Here is a 20721-nt window from a genome sequence, read left to right on the forward strand (position 1 = left end):
TGTTTTGGCAGATCCTTCAGACCACATGGGACGATGTATTATTAACTAAAAACTGTGGTATACTTTAAATAACCATTAACCTGAGCACTGGTGAAAAAGGACTTCAAGATTTGCCAGTACGCTAAGCCCTATTTGGCAGTTTGATTTCAAGATTGGTTAGCAGCCAAAATCCAGCTGCGGAATTCCTTTCCAGAATTATTGTATTACCATGTACTATTAAATAAAGGTTCATTGGAACTTGGTGTTTCGAAGGCAGTGTAACATTGTAGGGTGTCAATAGCTGGGCATTCACAAGTTCTAGAATGCCCGAGCTGTGTAGTTCACCTGTATTCAGACAACTGTGTAATTTATACATGCATTTTCTCTGTGGCTAGTCCAGTGTTTTTTTCATGTTTCATTGTCCTTCCTGTGAAATGTTACAATTTCTGCTATCTGTATTTCTTGAAGTCCTAACTTCCTTAACCATGGCTGTCTTTCCTTGGTATCTGAAGTTTCCTGTCTGTATTAGACTGATAGTGTTAGTTTACTAGTATTAAAAGAAAAAAAAAAAGAGCCCTATATGACAGGAGGAAAGTCCATTTTTATCTCCTATTTTATTTTCAGCAATAATTCTCTGCATGTATTTTCTACATCTCAAGTACATTCCCCTAGAATATAAACTTCTTGAGTGGATGTGGGATGTTCCCTGCTGGATCTCCAGCACTTAGACCAGTGTCAGGCACATAGTAAGGACTTAATAAATATTCACTAACTCATATTCACATTTAAATGGAAGCTAGAGATTCAGTACTGAAAAAAGTGCTAAGATATTTGGCAGTATGGAGCTTGCCTTCTCCATGAGAACAGCGATTTACAGCATGAATATCATCGAGTGTCATCTTGATAGCATGTGGTAGATCTAAACTACCTGGATTCAAATCCAGTTTCCATTATTTACTAGCTGGGCAACCTAGGGAAAATAACTTAGTCTCTCAGTGCCTTGGTTTTCTTTTATGTGTAATATGTTGTACAGATTAAATGAGTTTATAGAAATAGTGTACTTAGAGCAATTAATGATTGGGCACTCAAGTGTTCGATAAATCTAAGGTGTTATTTTTGGATGCCCTGGTGCTTTGCTTATTGCTCGCTCTTCTTCTCTCACTTCTATTTCTCTCTCCATCTTTCCTCCTACCTCACTTTTTTTTTCCTTCTCCTCTGCTTCCCCCTCCTTTACTACTGCTAGAGACTCTCACAAACATTATTTAATCCACTCTATGTGAAGGGACACATGCAAATGATGGCTCAAAATACAGAAGTTTGTAGTTTCTAGAGATAAGCTAACAGAATTTCTCATTTGTGCTTTCCTTATGAATGCCTCTTTCTTAGCTTAATCCTCCTGTTACCCAACAATTGCCCAGCTGGACACAGGACCAAGAATCCAGGGATTTTCCAATTTTATCCCCAGACTGGCCTCAACCACACTTTGTCTCTTAAACTGTTTATATGTAGCTTCCCTGTTTAATCAAGGAACCTATGACATACCCACACTGTGTCTGGATCCTCAGGAAAAAATGTGTAATGTCAAGCGTGTTTGTGAATGTGTATGCACATACAAACACAAATCTTAAAAATCAGAACCATTTTTTAGTATTTCCAATATGCTTGACTAATGACTGGTTGTATGCATGGGTAGGCACACAGTGCATGGAGTGTGTACATGTGCAGCAGCAGTGATGAAAAACTGGATTCATGTGTCCTTTTGGTCCAAAATTATGGAAAGATTAAATTAGATTCCAAATAAGAAACAAAAGTTTCTTTAGGCAGAAACATAGATTTGGTTACTTGATGAAAATTGTATAAAACTTCATGTGCTATCTTTAAATTTAAAGGTCTGATATATTTTATTTCACAATTTTAAACAATATAATCCACCTATTGAAGCTAATATTCAACAGTAAAATCCTGTTTTTCTAGACTGGCAATCTCTGCAATAGCACAAACATTAGGACATTCCTTAAAACAGAACATTTATTTTCAGTGCCTCAGGACCTACAATGTTTTCATTATACTCCATAATTGCAAAATTGATATCTTATATTGGAAACTTTTTTTTTTTAATTTTTATTTATTTATGATAGTCACACAGAGAGAGAGAGAGAGAGGCAGAGACACAGGCAGAGGGAGAAGCAGGCTCCATGCACCGGGAGCCCGACTTGGGATTCGATCCCAGGTCTCCAGGATCGTGCCCTGGGCCAAAGGCAGGCGCTAAACCGCTGCGCCACCCAGGGATCCCTGGAAACTATTTTTATGGTTGTAAATAATCCCAGAGATGTGTACAATTTTTGAAAATATTAGTTTATACTGGAAATTACTATCAACTGAAATTAAAAATAACATGGAAGCAAGAAAATTACTTTTTATATATTTATCAGTGATATTACTATGTTCCATCTCATGCTTGAAACTCATACTAGTACACAACCCAATACAAGAAATGTTTTTGAAATATCATTCAAAATGCTCCCTTATGAGTTTCACAAGCTTTAAATGTTACTAAGACACATCTCCGCTCTTAAGGAACTTTCATTTGATGAAGCAGAGTAGGACAAGGACTTGTGTAACTAAATAAAACAGCAAGATGCCAGATGTCACAAGAGAACTGTCTTGGTGAGTTACCCCATCATATCTGGGGAGATCAGGAGCTACTCAGTTGAGGCTGTAGGGCAGGAGTTCTCACCCTGGTCTTCCAAAGGAAATCACCTGGACAGCTTTAAAAAAGATGAGGACTGAGTTCAGCCTCCAGAAGTTCTGATTCAGTTGGTCTGAAGTGTAGCCTGGGACTTCACAAGTTTTTAAGAGCTCCTCAGGCAATTTTAATGTACAACCAATTCAATTTTGGGTCTTAAGAGTGAGTAGGATTTTGATAGATTGGGATGGAGACAGGAGAATAGATGGAGGACAGGAAAACTAAGAGAAGAGGAGAGAGCAGAAGAAAGAGGACCAGGAAGGTAGCAAAAGGAGGGAGTCAATGTGGGAACAATAGGAGTAGAGGAATTGCCTGGATCCTTCTACTCACACCACAGAATTTCACCTGGGAACTTGACAGAAATGCAAACTCTCAGGCCCTACCCCAGACTCACTGAATCAGAATCTGCATTTCAACAAGCCCTTCAGGTTGATTTGTATGCACACTGAGGTCAAGCTAGATCACGGGGTAATAATATTGATGACAACTGCTGACACACTGGTGTTCAATATTACAGGTTATCATCTCCGCTAAGCTTCCCGTGAACCCGTAAGGAAGGGTTCTTTATCACTCCTCCATTTTTCCAAATGAAGAAATGAAAAGCTCAGGAAATTTTGGTACTTCACTCACCTAAAAAGTAGTGGAACAGGGATTCAAACACTAGACTCCTAACTCAGTGTAAAGAACACAAAATAAACTCCCTGGTGTGTACACACTTTAAGATATAGGATAGTACCAGTGGCTTTGAAATACCAGCATGATCGTCCTCAACTGTATTCCCTTCCCACAATCTCCTGGCCACCAAATGCCATCTGGAATTTCATGTTATTTTTTAAATTTTTCTTTATAGTTTATATATAAATACACACACACACACACATTCCTAAGCAAATATATAAATATATATATGTATTTCTTTCTCCATTCTACCTTGAAGTGTATGTGGAGCTTTTCTATTTTCACTGTCACAAACAATAGTGCACTGAACATGTTTGTATGTCTCTCCTGGTGCACTTGTGTCAGGGTTTCTCTAGAGAATATACTAGAAGCCTGTGGGATACAGCATACACATATTTATCTTGATCAGGAAATGCTATGTTCATGTTGGGAAACAGCTTACAGTGTCTCCTGCAGGGTATGAGTTTCAGTTTCTCTTGATCTTTACCGACAGTTGGTGCTGTGGCCCTTAATTTTTGCCATTCTGCGACCCACTTTTAATTTTTTGCAAAAATGATGTGCGTGAAGTCATACCTGACTTTGGATCAAACTTGCTATTTTTCTGATAACTAAAGGTGCTGAGCATGTTTGTACACGTTTATGCTCTTTTTGTATTCTTCCCTTCTGTGGAATGACTGGCCGTATCTGTTGTCCATGGTTTTGTCTTTTTCTTATCGATTCCAAAGATATTAATTCTTTGTTGGTGATATATGCTGCACATACCCTGTCGCAGTTTATGACTTCTCTCTTCATTCTCTTGATGTAATCTTTTGGAAAACAAAGGTTTTTTTACTTTAATATGATAGAATGTATCAGGCTTTTCATTCACACTCTGTGCTTTTGAATCATGTTTAAGATACCTTTCCCTATCCTGACATCATAAAGAAATACTCTTAAATGTTCTTCAAAAAGCTTTAAAATCTTGTTGTTTTCATTTCAGTCCTTAGCCCATTTGCCATTGGCTCTTTGTAAAGTACAAATTGGAGAAACTGCGTTGTTTTCTACATGGATGACCAATTGACTCAACACTGTTAATTGTACACCTATCCTTTCCCCAGGGATCTGCTTTGCTGGCTTAGTCATGTGTAAGATTTCAATATATGGCAGGTCCCAGGGTGCCTGGGTGGCTCAGTCAGCTGAGCATCTGACTCTTGGTTTTAGCCTCAGGTCATGATCTGAGGGTCATGATCTCAAGCTGTGTGATCAAACCCCAGACTACTTGAGCTTCTGACTCTCCCTTCCCTTCTCTCCCCCTCCTCTTGTATATGGTCTCTCTTTCTCTCTTAAATAAATCCATAAATCTTTTTTTTTAAATTGCATATATATATATAGCAGGTCTATTTCTTGGTTCTTTCACCACAGTGTCTCCATCCTTAAAGCTTTGTAAAATAAGTCTTGAAATCTCAAGTAGCATACTCCCTCCCCGGTTCTTTCATTCAGATATATTTTGGCTATTATGGGTCCACCGCTCTTCCATTTATGTTTTAGAATGGTGTTTCCAACTTTGTGTGGCTCTTAGTCATCCCAATGCATATTACCACTGCCTTTATGCTAAAAGAATATTCTCAGTAGTTCTCACTGTGGAGCCTCAGATGTTAGGCAACAGCATGTGTGAACATCCATGATTTGTAAGGTTCTGATAAAAGTAGTTGAGAGGCTTCAGAGTCAAGACACAACATTGCCCTTGTGGTCTGCTTAGAGATTCTAAACTTGTTTAAAGTAAAACCCAAGACCCTTGCCCTAAAGATGGTCCTCGACTCAATTAGAATAGCCACGGCCATTCATAAACAAACCTGTTTTGGTTAAACTTTTGGGTTTGATATTTGGAAAATTGTAAACATCATAATGACTTCCCTTCATCCTGACCCAGATTGGCTTCTTCCAAAGCAAATCAGGGTCACAGTGCTATTCTCTGTGTGCTGTGCAAATTAAATTAGGTTTGTTAGGATTTCTTAAATAGCTACAGTGTAGCTTGAAACAAAAACTAGAATTAAATGACAAAGAGACCATGTGTGTAAGAATGTGGAGACCCAGAGAGGGTCTTCAACCAGCCTAGAGCCATACAGTCTGAGAAATAACTCAAGTATGTTTGCCTACTATCCAGTTCCAAATCTTTCTACTCTAGATCAAGGATCAGCAAACTTTTTCTGGAGAGTCAGATAGTAAATATTTAGGCTTGTGGGCCAAGAGGCAATGTCCTCAACATTTGGAGCAACTGTTCTCCTGGAAAGGCTAATAGTGTTTCTACATCTAAAAATATAAAACCATTCTTAGCTTAAGGTCCAGACAAAAACAGACAGTGGACCAGATGTGCCCTACAGGCAGTATTTCCACCCCTGCTCTAATCCACACCTAAGAGCTGTAAATTTTTGTTTCTGCCCTTTTGGTGATAAGGAGCACATGAAAACAAAGTCAAAGGCCCCAGTGTAACAAAGATTCTGATTGTGTGTTAGAAGCAAGCACAGGTGAAACTCTGTTCCCAGACAGAAACTTAGGTCTGTACCATATGTATATGAGCATCCATTCTGAAGATGGCTTAAGTCAGTTGGAATCTGGTTCATTTTATCTTGCACACATTGAGAAGTCTGTACACCTCTGGGACTCTGTGATACCAAACCACAAAATTAGGAATGGAAATTGATGTGAGATTTCTTGGTCATCTGGTAAAATTCCATGCATGTGTATTAAAGTCTCTTAAATATACACAATGGAGAACAGGGCTATTAATATATATCATACTTTTCCTCCATTTAAAGATTAGAAGGTTGTATTGAGTAATTCTTATAGTTTCTTCAACTCAAGTATATTACAACTACAAGCATATAGACATGCCAATAGCATTTCTACTGTTCTACTAGAGAAGTCTTCTTTGATGGGGATTTTGTTCTTTGTAGTTTCTCTGGCTGAGACAAATGTTGTTTGTCTCTGACACATTTTAAAGGAAGATGCATTTTCTTTTTTTCTTTTAAGATTTTTTATTTATTTATTCATGAGAGACAGAGAGAGAAAGAGAGAGAGAGAGAGAGAGGCAGAGACACAGGCAGAGGAGAAGCAGGCTCCATGCATGGAGCCCGATGTGGGACTCGATCCTGGGACTCCAGGACCATGCCCTGGGGCGAAGGCAGGCTCTAAACCGCTGAGCCACCCAGGGGTCCCAGAAAATGTGTTTTCATGACAGCTTAGGATCTGAAACTTTTCTCTGTGTCTTGCTGTAAATCTAGATTCCTATAGAGTATGTCCAGGGCCATGTCTTTTTTCATTTTTTATTCCTTAAGTTGCAATCTATAAAAACACTCTACAATCCTATCTCTAGGCCTACAACTGGCTTTCCATTCTTCAAATACCTGTTCATTATTATAGGCACTGGCTGTGTAAAGTAAAAAACATTTCAAAGATTTGTGTGTGGAGAACTTGAGACTCACTGCCAAATCCTTTGAACTATGGTTGCTGGGTATGTTCACTTCCTTCCCATTTATTCATATTCTGAAGAGGCTTTTTGTAAACTCGTAGGGCTCTATAGTCTGGGTGTCTGCTTTAAGAACTTTCTTATCACATCATTACCTACAAAGGGCGCTGTTTACCAACTCCACAAAAATGAAAAGTGTACCTGAAAATATTTTTCAGACTGACTCATTCTTGAATGTCTGAAACTTTCATTGTTTTTTTTGTTTGTTTGTTTAATTGGCTTAGAATGTAGGATTGAAATTAGAAAGTAACATAAACTAAACCTAAAATAGATTTTCCTCAGCAAAGTATTTTTGTTTTTCATTTTTGTGGATAGGTCACCAGTCTACTATTCCCTCATCATTATTTTCATTTCCTTTTTTCTTTTTAAATGAGAATGTTATTATTGTTTCTTCTTCCTGATTGTGAAATAATATAGATGCCAAAGTTATAAGACAGTCCAAGGAAGTAAGAAGTCAAATTTGTAAGACACCTTAATTCCACCACCAGAGAAAACCATTTTTTTAAAAAGATTTTATTTATTTGAGAGACAGAGAGTGAGAACTCAAGTGGGGAGAGGAGTAGAGGGAGGAAAATCTTCAAGCAGACTCCCCACTGAGTACAAAACATGATATGGGGCTTGATCCCAGGGCCCTGAGGTCACAACCTGAGCCGAAATCAGATGCTTAACTGACTGAGCCCACCCAGGCACCTAGAGATAACCATTTTTAACTATTCTATGTATATACTTCCAGACATATGTGTTTCATACAAAAATATGATCATACTGTTTAGCCGTATATTTTCTTCACTTAGTGTCATATCTTGTCTCCAAGGTAATGCATCTGGATCTGCTTCATCTTTTTGTATGTCTCCGTAATATTCCGCTGTATTGCTATGCTATATGTACACAACTGAGTCCTCAGGAAATCTTGTCTGTCTTATGGGCACATTTACACTGCCTCAGCTTCTCCTAGCATCATATGTGCAGGTATGCATCTCATGACCTTGGCTTTCAGTGACAGATGTTTTAGATATTAAACATGTAATTGTGGGGTGCCTGGGTGGCTCAGTCAGCTAACCGTCTGACTTTACCTCAAATCATGACCCCAGAGTCCTGGGACTAAGCCCCAGATAGGGCTCCACACTCAGGGGACAGTCTTCTTGTCTCTCTCCCTCTTTCTCTGCACCCCACCCCCAGCTCATGGTCACTCTCTCCCTCAAATAAATAAATAAAATATTTTTTAAAAGATATTATGACAAAACAAATAAGAGGGTATTTGCATGCTGCAGCCTGGATGAACCTTGAAGACATTATGCTAATTAAAATAGGCCAAAAGACAGATAATGCATGTCTCCACTTAGATGGGGCACCTAGAGTAGTCAAATTCATAGAGAAAGAAAGAATGGTTGTTGTGGGCTGGGGAAGAGGAGAAGATGGGGAATTGTTTAATGGGAACAGAATTTCAGTTTTGCAAAATGAAAAGAGTTCTGGGGATTGGTTGCACAACAATGCAGATGTACTTAATATTATTCAACTGCACACTTAAAAATGGTTAAGATGATAAATGTTATATACCACAAAAAAGTTTTTTTTTTACATGAGAGGATATTTAAATAGGCCTGTATACATTTTATTGTAACTTTTAACTTATTCATTATATAAGCACATCATTACCCAGGGATTTCAGTTATCTAGAAGATAATAAAAAGCCAGAACAATGCTACAAAGCTCCTGAACTTCATGTATCATCGAGGCCCTCAAAGCTTACCGAGAGTCTCTTTATTCTGAGTTTATGAGCAATCCTACCAAACTTTAGCTACCTGATTTCTTAATTAGCAAAATGTCTGAAACAGAAATGTGGGAAGAGGTGCACACAGTTACAGGCAGGAAGTCAACAGTAGAAGGAAGGAAAGGCAAAATGTCTAATCCCATGAAAAGAGCCTCCATCCGAAGGAAAAAAAAAAGCATATTTAACTATTGAAGCCACATACCATCCTGCAATCAAATGATATAGATGCAAATATCTCAATATATGCAATAGCATCACTCAACAAATATTTCTTCATCATCGGTTGAGTGCCAAGAATCCACTGGGTCGGGATCCCTGGGTGGCACAGCGGTTTAGCGCCTGCCTTTGGTCCAGGGCATGATCCTGGAGACTCGGGATCGAATCCCACATCGGGCTCCTGGGGCATGGAGCCTGCCTCTCCCTCTGCCTGTGTCTCTGCCTCTCTCTCTCTCTCTCTCTCTCTCTCTCTGTGTGACTATCATAAAAAAAAAAAAAAAAAGAATCCACTGGGTCACAAAAGTGTTGACAGTGACAGCAATAGTGTCTAGAAAGGGAGGATTATGTCACTTACAGTCTATTTACAAAGATAAAAGACCATGTAATGCAATGACAGTTGATCAAAGATTGGGTACTTTTAGGGGTAAGCTTCAGTTATCTAGAAATTGTACTTCTTAGAATGTTTCATGTTTCCCAACAGCCCTGCATCCAAATGAGACCCTCATTTAATGATCATATATTGATTAGTGTCTTTATTTATGCTGACTTCAACCTTATAAACAAGCCATTTGTTAAGCATGTTATTCACCAAGCAACAGGTGTGCACATTCTGATGGCACATTTGCTGGTTTTAAACATTTGCAATAACTTGATTTTAACCACCGTGTTTTCTTGGCTATAGCTCTATTTTATTTGGGTATTTGTGTCAATAGCCACAGTTCATATGTTTGGGCTATAGAAAAAGCTGACACAGGACAGAAAACATAATGTTGGTTTTACCATCACTACATGGTAGTTAATTTAGAGGTCTTCCTCTCTTTCTAGAGATGTTGCAAATTGTGAAAATCATCTAGATGGCATCTATGAGTTTATTTACCACATGAAGATTCAGAAATAAAATTTGTGATTTTAGCAACTTTATTCAATAGTAGAGATAAAAAAAAATTTTAAAACATAGTAGAGATAAAGACTCAAGAAGAAATGTGCCCACGCAGAATCCTTGGTTGCTGTAGTCTCTGATGGGACCTATTTTTCTTTGGAGAAAAAGTATTAAAATTTTGAAGGCCTGAAAGTTAAACATTATTTGGGACATTACTGGCTTTGCTTGTTCCCTGGTGCAGAATGTTTCTGCAAACAAGACGGTGCTTGCAGGAGGCCAGATGATACTGTCAACACTGCTGTGATTTTCATATTCATCCATTAAAATACAGATTCCAAAATCCATTAAAATACACATTCAGACTCCCAGAGTTCATGACTTTTGCCATACCTGAATGTGACTGAATACCAACACTGTGGAAAGACTACACACAGCACACGTCCCTGCTGCAGCCATGAACCCTAGCTAAGGGTTATCAAAGCTTATCACCTTATCAAAGGACAGCTGCGAAATTGTGTAGATGTGTGTGGATGCGTGTGTGTCTGTGTGTGTATAATTCCTTTGAATTTGCCAGAATGGCTAAATCATTTTTTTTTTTTTAGGGTTTTCTAAATACGACTGCACATTTGAAAAGATGTCATGTAAAAGCCAAAGCACTGCATTTTTTACCAGGATATGATACTGATTACATCTCTGTCTTAAGAAAACTAATTTAAATATGCTTTTGTTGTTCTTTCTGTAGTCTTCTTTCCAAAACTAACAATGAGGCAAGCTATCTAGATGCTTGCTCTGTTGATCCAAGTTGGACAATCAAACTCTATTTTAGCAACAACAAACAATATCTTTAATATTAAGAGCGGAGCAAAGCAAATACTAGGAAAGTGTGAAAATACATTCATCTTCAGAGAGCCCTAGAAGATTTCTGATGTTTAACATTTAGAAATTTAGTGACCGGACCCCAATTGCTTTGAATTCTAAATTGTTATTTTTGACCACTTTTCCTTTAATTCTAAAACTTAATTCCCTAATTCATAAAAAAAACTCCATTTTTCGTATTCTTTTGCATTCTTCCAAAACAGATACCACCATTGTGCAAAGTCTCCCTTCTTCCGATCTAAAATAAGAGTACGGAAAGAAGTCTGTCCTCTGACCCATTATTTCTACCTTATCTTTGCCTTTTCAGCTCACTGTGCTTTAGGGCTCCTGCCTTTGCCTTCTCATAGGCCCTTATATCTGTAACACTACACTGTGCCAGCAACAGCATTGTGTTTTCCCAATCCTAAGGACTCTGAGTAATTCTCCTGTGGCTTTCTTGTCCACCTGCTCCTATGATTTTTATTTACTTGGCATTAGCCATCTGAATGAGAAGAAAAATTCAGTCAATCATCAAAATGTCTAAAATACCCAAATGTTTGTTTTCCAGAGACATAGCTTACACTTTCTTATTTATTTTTGTGTGGTGTCTCACTCCAGCTGTCAGCATCGTATTTATGTGCTTATCTCCCCATAGTCTGTTTTCAGTGCCACGAAGCATTGTATTATTCTTGACGCGTGCCCAGTTTCATTTTTAACCTTCTTTTGTTGCTTTAATAATAGTTACATATCTCACGTAGTTAGGTAAATTGTGCCTACCGACCTTATGTACCTAGTTCGCTGTAATCTATCATTTCATATGGTCAATATTTATTGAACATCTACTATTTGCGACTGCAGCCCCACTGCTATGTAGGAGTATCCTGTCCTTTGAGATTTCAAACTACTTGAAATTCTTTGAATACCATCTCAAATCCATGGGAAATCCAAATTCTGCCCAAGATTTCTGCAAATTCCCTGGGGCCTGCATTCTCTTGATAGCGTCCCCTTCTGATTTCCTGGACTTGCTGAAGACTGAATCTCACCCACATCTCAATTTCCACAATTATTCTTCCACTCATGAACCAGAGCAGGACAGCGTGCTGCTTGCCCACTTTTCCCAGGATCAAGCAGTTTTACAGAACAAATTTTATTGAAGATTCAGAGACAAGAGGACTTCAGTCATATTTGTAATATGCTGTTTCTTCTGCTGGGGGGGGTGGTGGTGGGAGAATTTGTTACCTTTCCCTTTATACCTTTCCATATATAGGGGCCCTCACCCCCCACCACTCAGGTACATCTTGAGGGCTTTGTTTTATAATCAAACAAGCCCAGGTGTCATGGGACACAGCTAAGGAAAATTCCCGCCCCCCCCACCCCCCGGGGAAGAATTGCTCCCTTCCTCCCCTGCCCTGTGAACTGTCCTCCCCTAGGAACAGAGAGATGAGTAAAATGTGACTTCCTATGAGAAGCTTTGTTAGATGATGGAGAAACAAATAATTACAATGCAATTAGATGGGTGTTATAAGAGCAGTTATGCACAAAATAGATGAGAGAGCAAGTAACTACCTAGAGGATTTAGGAAGGTAGTCTTCTGGAAAGAGGACCTTTGAACTGTTCCAGAATGAGCACAACTTAGCCAAGCAGAGTCAGGGGTATTGAGAAGTGGGCATTCAGGCCACAGAAGGACCATGTGGAAAATCCCAGGAATGCAAGAGAGAGCTCGGGGTGACCAGTGGCCTCCGAGGCTGGGGAAATAGGGGAGACCAGAATACAAAGAGCCTCGTACGTCATGCTGATGAGTTTAGACTTGACACTGCCAGCCCTAAGGAATGAACAAACAATTTTAATCAGGGAAGTGACATAATACAATTTGGGAAATTTATTTATGGTTGAAAATTAATCCTAAAAAGAAATACTGTTTTCTTATTTCATAAATACCACAGACATAAGTGTAATAGTTTTCCAGAGGAGTCTCAGTTTCTGTTTAATGCTGAATAGGTAAAGCTGATTCTCAAAGTGTGGTCTGGGGAACTCCTGTGGCCCTAGGTCCTGGGCTCTTTATTGCAAATGCGGATTCCAGGCACTCAGAACTATACTCTAGGCCTGGGATCCTAGAAAAATTAAGACTTCTAACAGCTCCAGATAATCTTTGTATACTCACAGTTGAGAACCACTATCCTAACTTTCAGTTGGGATACTGTGAAACTAAATAGATTTTTCTTAATCACAATTTGATTTGAACTGGTACTATCGAAGAAGTACCTTCATCGTAACAAATGCAACAAAAACATTCCAAACATTTCTATGGTTTATTTTAAAAAGCAAACTCAGGATATCAGATTCTCTCCTTATCCTTTAGAGAGATTTTATGTTTGTGATTTGTTGGCTTATGTCCCGCCCCAATCAAAGCGTTAATTAGACAGCTTTTACTGTCCTTCACTTTAAGGAGAAGGTAATTTCAGGAATAGAGCCCCAGCCCAATTCAGCCATAAATTCTCCCTGATGTGGGCACAGGTGAGACAAAACCCACAGGTTTGTGAGCCCCACCTCTCCAATCCTCCAGGGCAGTGGGCAGGGGAACTAGCATGTATAATGGCATGTATGCTTGTAAGTTTGCTGGTCTCCCTAAAATGTAGTTGGCTCCTCTGCCCAAGAGAAAAGGAGAGGTTCTGAGCTCCAGATAAAATCTGGGCAGATGAACCCTGGAGGCCTCTTGCAGTCTTAATATCCTATGATTTAGAACAGCAGAGCCTGTTGGTCCCTTACCACTAGCAAGTGGTAGGTCAGGCAACCTCCAGGAGTGACCTTCTCTGGCAGAGAATCAGCCAAAGGTTTCTTCATCAAACGATTCAATCATTTTTCTTTAAAATTTTCCCTTGTTTATTCTTACTGCATTTTTTTTCCTACTGGGAAGTCAAAGCTAGATTGGTGATTTTCCAAATTGGAGAAAAACATCAGTGACAATGAACTTAGAATACTTTTTAGATTGAGAAAACAATAAATTACTAGACTTCAAATGTAAAGTTAACAGGAAATTTTCTGGTTTTGAGATGAACTTTCTTTTTCATTGTGAATTTTTAGCAAAGTAAAAAAAATACGGATAGTAACATAATAATTAATAATAATAACAAAATACTTGTAATATTAAAGACTTGGAACAAAAACAAAGTCCCCCCAGCTGAACCTCCCCCACAGTCCCCTCCGAGGAGGCAACCACTATTAAGTCTTCCAACTATTTCTTCCACTTATTTACTGTCACATTCTAAAGAACAGGCTTATAGAGTTATTTTAAAACTGTCTATTGACTTGTAGCACAGGTGGTGAGGACACTTCTGTGACCTACAACCTTCCTTTTCCTCAAATTTTCCCAATATGCTTAGATCAAAACTTCAGGTGAAATTAGTAGTATATGATTTTGGAAATTGTGTGCATTGCTAAGCCACTGCTTTTTAGGTTCGTAAACTTTCTTGGACAAACTTTTGTTTTTCCTGAACTTTTAAATTTTTCTACTGTCACACTTGTCAGACAGTTTTCTTGGTGTCCTCCCCACCAGGGGCTGCCACCCCCGACTCCAGTCTGAGTTATTTATACCGTGATCATCCTGAGATAATCATTTCGAGTTAGATCCTCGCTCTTAGATGCTAGGTCTTCCTGTTTCTTGACCTAATTCCTTTTTTATTTTTTTATTAATTTTTTTTTCAGTGGAGCACATCCTCTAGTAGTTAACCGCAGAAGTATGCCAGGATGGTAATATTTTTGCTTCATTATGTACCTGAAAATAATCTGTGTTTCCTCAAATTTAATGTATCGTTTGGTGAGTATAAAAGTCTACATTGAAAATCCATTTCCCCCAGAATTCTGAAGGCCTCATGCCATATCTCCCTCATGGTATTACTGTTGACATATCCAATGCTGTTTTGATTCCAAGATCTTTGTATGTAACTGTTTCTTCTTGTTGTTTCCTTCTAGAATCTTCTCTGTTGTCCCCAGTGTTCTGGAATGCTTTGACAATATGCCTCAGATGTGTATGTTTGTAAGAGAGGGACATTCAGTGGGCCCTATTGATCCAAATATTCATTTTCTTCACTGAAAAAAATAATTTCTTATGTGATTACTTTGATCATTTCCTCTAATTTTCTCTCGTTGACCTTTTTGAAACTCCATTTGGTCAGATACTGGACATTCTGGACTGATCCTCAAAACTTCTGAGTTTTTTTTCCTCATTGTACACCTCTTTTCCTTTTGCCCTATTTTCTGAGATTTCTGAATTTCTCTTTTTATCATTTCCATCAAATGTTTCATTTTAGTTGGACCCCTGTATTATTTATTACTACCTAAATGATCATCCCCAAATCTTTCAGTTTAAAACGGCAAACATTGATCATCTCATACATTTTTGGAGGCTAAGGAATCTGGGAGCAGCTAAGTTGGGTGGTACTGTCTCCAGGTCCCTCATGGGGTTCAGAACTGTAGGCTGGGGCAATAGGCATCTAAGTCTTGACAGAGTTGAAACACTAGCCTGCAAGATAGCCCATTCACAGATTTGTTACCAGAGGCCTCAGTTCCTTAATACACATACCTCTTCATAAGGCTCCTTGACTTGACCTGGCAATTGCTTCCTCAAAGCAATAACCCAAGACAGCGCAGATATCGCAATGCTATTTTATGACTAAGTCTCAGAAGTGATACGGCATCATATTTGTCCTATTCTATTGGTCAAACAAACTAACCCTGGTTCAATATGGGATGAGAGGCCAGCCCAGGTGGCTCAGCGGGTTAGCGCCACCTTCAGCCCAGGGCCTGATCCTGGACACCCGGGATCAAGTCCCATGTCGGGCTCCCCACAGGGAGCCTGCTTCTCCCTCTGCCTATGTCTCTGCCTCTCTCTCTCCCTGTGTGTCTCTCATGAATAAATAAAATCTTTAAAAAAAAATGTGGGATGAGACTACAAAAGAGCATGGCTGCCAAGAGGAGGGATCACTGGGGGCCATCTTGGAGGCTAGCTACCACAGCTCTGTATTCTAATTTTTATTGTTTTTCTTTTTTCTTTCTACTCTGTGTGTACCGACCCTTTTGGAATGGCCTCTATTGGGCATACTTCATGATCCCAATCCAACTAATGTGAAAATGGTCTTTCTTGGCTCACCCTCCCTATCATGCACAGGAGCCAAATTCTAAAGCACCACAGTTGGCTTCTAGACTCAGTCCAGCTATGTGATGCCTCAGTCCCTCCCACTGCTTTGTGTTGTCACTGCATTTTGCTCACCAGGAATGTTTGTCTTATCTAACTTTTATCTTTGAGTTTGTCTTTTTTATTTTCTGGTTTTGTGTCTTATCTTTTACTGGAACAGAGGTATGTGTCAAAGTATTTATAAATGTACCTGTCCAGTTGGCATAAAGCTGGCCATTCAGCTTCCAACAATTGACAATTTTCATCTGTTTTTGTCCGTTTACCTGTTTTTCTTGTCTAATGCGTTGGTATTATTTTGTATTCTTTATTTATCATCTTATTCTGGTTTTCATACACACACACACACAAAGAGGAGACATTGAAGAGTATTTAAATAACCCTCTTTCTGGATTAACTTTCACGTACATAAGTGAACCTGTTTTTTTTCTCCTTATTATTAAGAATAATATTGTTACCCAAGTAGTGTCCAGATTTTCAAATAGTATCAGATCAGAGTCTTCCCAAAAACCCAAAGAAGGTTTTTGGAAAACTGGCCTGGTCTTATGGGTGACCTTCAACTTCTTGTGTTCCTTTTGGATGACTTTTAGGTTCATAGATAGAAAATGGATTTTTCCTTGAAATGTCTCATATTTTTGTGATACAGTGTGAGGTTTCTGGAAACTTCTAGCAACTCTCCCAGAACCCAAAGCTGAAAAATGTAAAACTCTTATATTCGCTTTTTAGATTTGCTCTTGACGATTGGCATAATTAGCCAAGTAACAGCTCCTGGAAGTGGTGAAAGGCCTGGGATCATCTTCCATGTGGACAAGAGCTAAGGGTTCCTTCTCCAGACTTTCTCCATCTGAAGTGGCATCCATGGAGAGATCAGTGAGAACTCTGACATGCCTGGTTTGACTGTGCTTCTTCACTGGTTGTGAAATGAAAAAGGAATAGATGAGTTTTATATACAAGCTACTTTTTTAAACAAATAATAGTATCAAAGATATTTTTTGAAAGACCTCATCATGCATAGGCAAACCAGGCAGGCAAGCAAAGCGGCCCCTTCTGCCCCAATATGTGTCTTATCTGTCAGCCTGGAGTTCAAAATTTCTACCACTTGTGACATTTATGGAAGGAGTGTGTGTGTGTGTGTGTGTGTGTGTGTGTTTGCTAAAAGGCATTCATTGGTAAAAAATGTGTCAGTTACAGGGTGTATTTTTAAAAATTAATTCACTAGTGTGGATTACGCTGTATAAGATTAGCTTGCTGACGCCGCTCAGAGACAAAATTGTGCAGCAGTAGGTCACTAAGCAGATAGTGGCTGACCAGAAGGGATGTGAGTGGAAAAGAGGAGACAGTTATAACTAGTTCAGTGCTTCCCAAAGTCACACCTATGTTGGACAATGTAGACTTCCACTGACCAAGGGAAATGAGAAAAGTAAAAACAGTGTAGATACTGCTTATGAAGTAAAATGCACTTTAAAGGAGCATCCTGTAGACTGTGAGCATTCATTTGCTTCCTTTATAGTGTTTTAAATTGTTTTTTCCTTCCTTGGGGCATCTGGGTGGCTGAGTCAGGTAAGTGCACAGTCTGTTACAGGTTGACACATTGATTGACCTGATTTATGCAGAATTAATAAGCTATTCGGATAGTGTGGCTTTTAGTATGCTGCACATGATACTGCAGCCCTGGAGTTCATAGATGGACTTGGGACCCAGCAGCTTTGAAACATGTATATGGAGTTTAAGAAATTTATTTACCAGGTGCAACCCCCATCTTATTAAATTCTTTCTTCACCTTGTACACTTGACAGCTGAGAAAACCATAACATGGGAGTAATAATGGGTCAAAATTTACAAAATAAAGTACTGTTTTGGTGTGGGAGTTGTAAAAAAAAAGGGGGGGTCAGCTGGGGTCATGATCGGGGCTGTGATTGGGGTTGTGATCAGGGTTGTAATTGGGGTTACGAGATCGAGCCCTGAGTCAGGCTGCACGCTCAGTGTGGAGTGAGCTAAGACTCTCTGATTCTCCCTTTGTGGACAAAAGTTTGCACTTTCTCTCTCAAATAGATAAGTCTTTAAAAAAAATAAACTTGGTTTTTCTTATGGAATGATAAGAGTAGATGATAAATTTGCTGTGGGCTCAGGGGTGGGAGGATAGATTTGCTTGTGTTTAAAGATAGTCATTGCCTTGATATATCAAAATATAAATAAAACAATCCAATGTTGGTCTCCATTAATTTTTTAAATTCTGCTGCCCTGTGAAGTCTGAAACATAAGTAACTTTTAGATTAGACAATCTTCTGCATTCTTCCAACCTACAATTTGCATTACCTGCACCCTCCCCACCAACAATGCTTTGAGCGAAGGACGGTGGGAGGAAGGAGAGGAATATAAGGGAGGGAGAAGGAGGAAGAGAGAGATTTCTGTGTGCCATTCTGAAGCAGATCATCTCTTGCAGGAGCTCTGAACTGATCTCTTCTCCCATTTCTATTTTAATTGTTTTAACTTTTCTTTATTTAGAAAGAGAGAGAGAAAGAGAAAGAGCATGAGTGGACGAGGAGGGGCAGAGGCTGAGCGCAGACGCCCTGTATGGGGCTTGACTTCACAACCCTGAGATCATGACCTGGGCAGAAATCAAGAATCAGATTCTTAACCAACTGAGCCACCCAGGTGCCCCTCTATCTTAATTTTTTAATGTAACTTTTATATTGCCACAGAAAAAAATATGATTAAGATCAATTACATCAGGGTTCAACAAGCTTTTTCTGTAAAGGGTCTGAGAGGAAATATTTCAGGTTCTGTGGGCTAGGAGGCAACATCAGTGATATCGTGCAGATGCCTACAGAGCAAGGGAGGAAACACATACAGGTGTTTTTGTCAGCAAAATATAAAACTTTATTTATAGACACTGACATTTGGAGTTCATATAATTTTCACGTTACAAAATATTATTTTTCTTTTTATTTTTTTCCAACTATTTGAAAATATAAAACCATTCCTAGCCCAAAAGCAGTACAAAAACAGACAGGAGACTGGATTTGGCCTGTGAGCTGCAATACACCAACTCTTGATTTATGCTGCAGATTTCATGAACTACCATGTCATGTTTATCACTGGGATTTTACATCCCATTGTTGGGGGCACAGTGACAGAGTGAGGGGAAGAGATCCATCTGAGTGGATTTTTCCCCCATGCTTCAGTAGCCTACCAAGCCAGCCAACAATTAAATAGAGCATAGTGGTTGAGAATATGGCTCTGGGTCAAACCACCTGGCTTCATATCCCCCAGCTCCATTCGTAACTACCTCTAGCCCCTGATATCCAGTTTCTAAGCTATAAGATAGGGCTGATACTGGTACCTACCTCACAGAATTGTTTATCAGGTGCAAAGGAGGTAGCACACAAGGCAGAGAGCCTGAGCAATGCCATTTGTTGTCGCTGCTCAAAAAATGTTAACTACTGAAATCATCATAGGACTGAGAGAAGTTCATTTCCTCTACTGCCTCCTTATCATGGCATCCTTCAGAGTCCATTAATCTTAGGGGGATGGCGAAGACCTCTGGGTCCTACTGGACTCGAAACCTTTTAGGGCCAGAAAAAAAAACCAATCACACCTGGAGTTAATGATTATAGATCTAAATCCCAGTCACTGCCTTACATGAGATGGATGAAACTTTCTTACCGGATTTATTCCCAAATGTACCAGAGACCTCTGATTGCCACCTTCTTTGTCAGAGCCAGTAATCTGCATGCTTGCTGTCGTCCAGAAAAACAAAAACGGGTGGCTGATTTGGATGTCTAGACTAGTAATGTCTCTCTGGACAGGGGTTGAAAGATAGGAAGTGGCAGCTCCAGTGAGATTTCTGTGATATCCAAGTGTGGTGACAGCGGCTCTTGGGCGGGGAAGAAGGGGCCACCGCGAGAGCAGCGCACGGGTGTCATTCTCCTTTACTGGAGGGCCTGCTGCCAAGGCTCATGGTCAGTTGCTTAAGGCAGACGCAGGATGGAGGGGCCCCGTGAAGAGCAGCTCATGGAGTCTGTCTGGCTCAGTAAGCCACACTCGGTCAGCTCTTTTCACACACAAAAACTTTCGCCTCAGGCTATTGGCTGGGCAAAGGATCAATAATCATAATGCAGAATCAACAGACCTGCTCAGTAGAGTGTTAACCAGCTTTGGACGCTGCCAACTTCCCCTTACACTAAACCAGGCTGGGCTGGGCGTGGGGGAGGGGGGGCTGGGGGGCAGACAGGGAAGGCCACTTCTGTTCCACCAGAATGCACGTGTGATGGCCATACGGGGCTCTGAGGGTAGGAAGAGGGGACATCCAAGATTATTTGGAAATTATTTCCTGGCCTGTTAATGACCAAGAAGAATGTATGTGCACAATTAGATTCTTGATTTAAGAGTAAAAAAATAAATGTGTGCTGCCTGCCAGTGCCGGGAGGAACTGTGACACACTGTTTCTATTTGCAGTCCAGAAAACGTAGTAAGCCCTCAATTCATGGGCATTTAAGTAACAATATTAAGCTAATACATTAGTAAGTGCCCACACTGTTGATAGCCCACAGGAACAACTGTAGGGGAGGAAAAAATTCTCCTTGACCTCTCAGGGTCCCTGACTAGGTGGAAAAATTAAACTGACAAAGACAGATTAACAGGAGAAAAGAATGCAAATTTAATTAAAGTTTTACATGCACATAAGAGCCTTCACAAAAGAATGAAGATCCAAAGGTGACCAGAGCAGGAAGCTTTATACCTTTTAGATGAAGAAGCAATACATTTGTTTTTGTTTTTTAAAGATTTTATTTATTTATTCATGAGAGACATAGAAAGAGAGGCAGGGACACAGGCAGAGGGAGAAGCAGGCTCCATGCAGGGAGCCCGATGTGGGACTCGATCCCTGGACTCTGGGATCAGG

The 20721-nt window shown here is 39.6% G+C and overlaps 1 protein-coding gene and 1 long non-coding RNA gene across 2 annotated transcripts in view; one reads left to right on the top strand and one right to left on the bottom strand.

The window, feature by feature from the left end:
• COL4A3 (collagen type IV alpha 3 chain) overlaps positions 1-20721 on the top strand; it is a 130590-nt gene that overhangs the window by 33723 nt on the left and 76146 nt on the right. The gene's annotated exons all lie outside the window — the stretch shown is intronic.
• On the bottom strand, positions 15949-19833 carry LOC144296534 (uncharacterized). The gene is made up of 3 exons (XR_013363632.1): positions 19485-19833; positions 19166-19384; positions 15949-16728 (listed from the first exon to the last, which is right to left on the bottom strand). It is a non-coding gene; the product is annotated as an uncharacterized LOC144296534 (long non-coding RNA).

Source organism: Canis aureus, chromosome 24 (genome assembly GCF_053574225.1).
Source record: "Canis aureus isolate CA01 chromosome 24, VMU_Caureus_v.1.0, whole genome shotgun sequence".
In the NCBI taxonomy this organism is placed as follows: domain Eukaryota; kingdom Metazoa; phylum Chordata; class Mammalia; order Carnivora; family Canidae; genus Canis; species Canis aureus.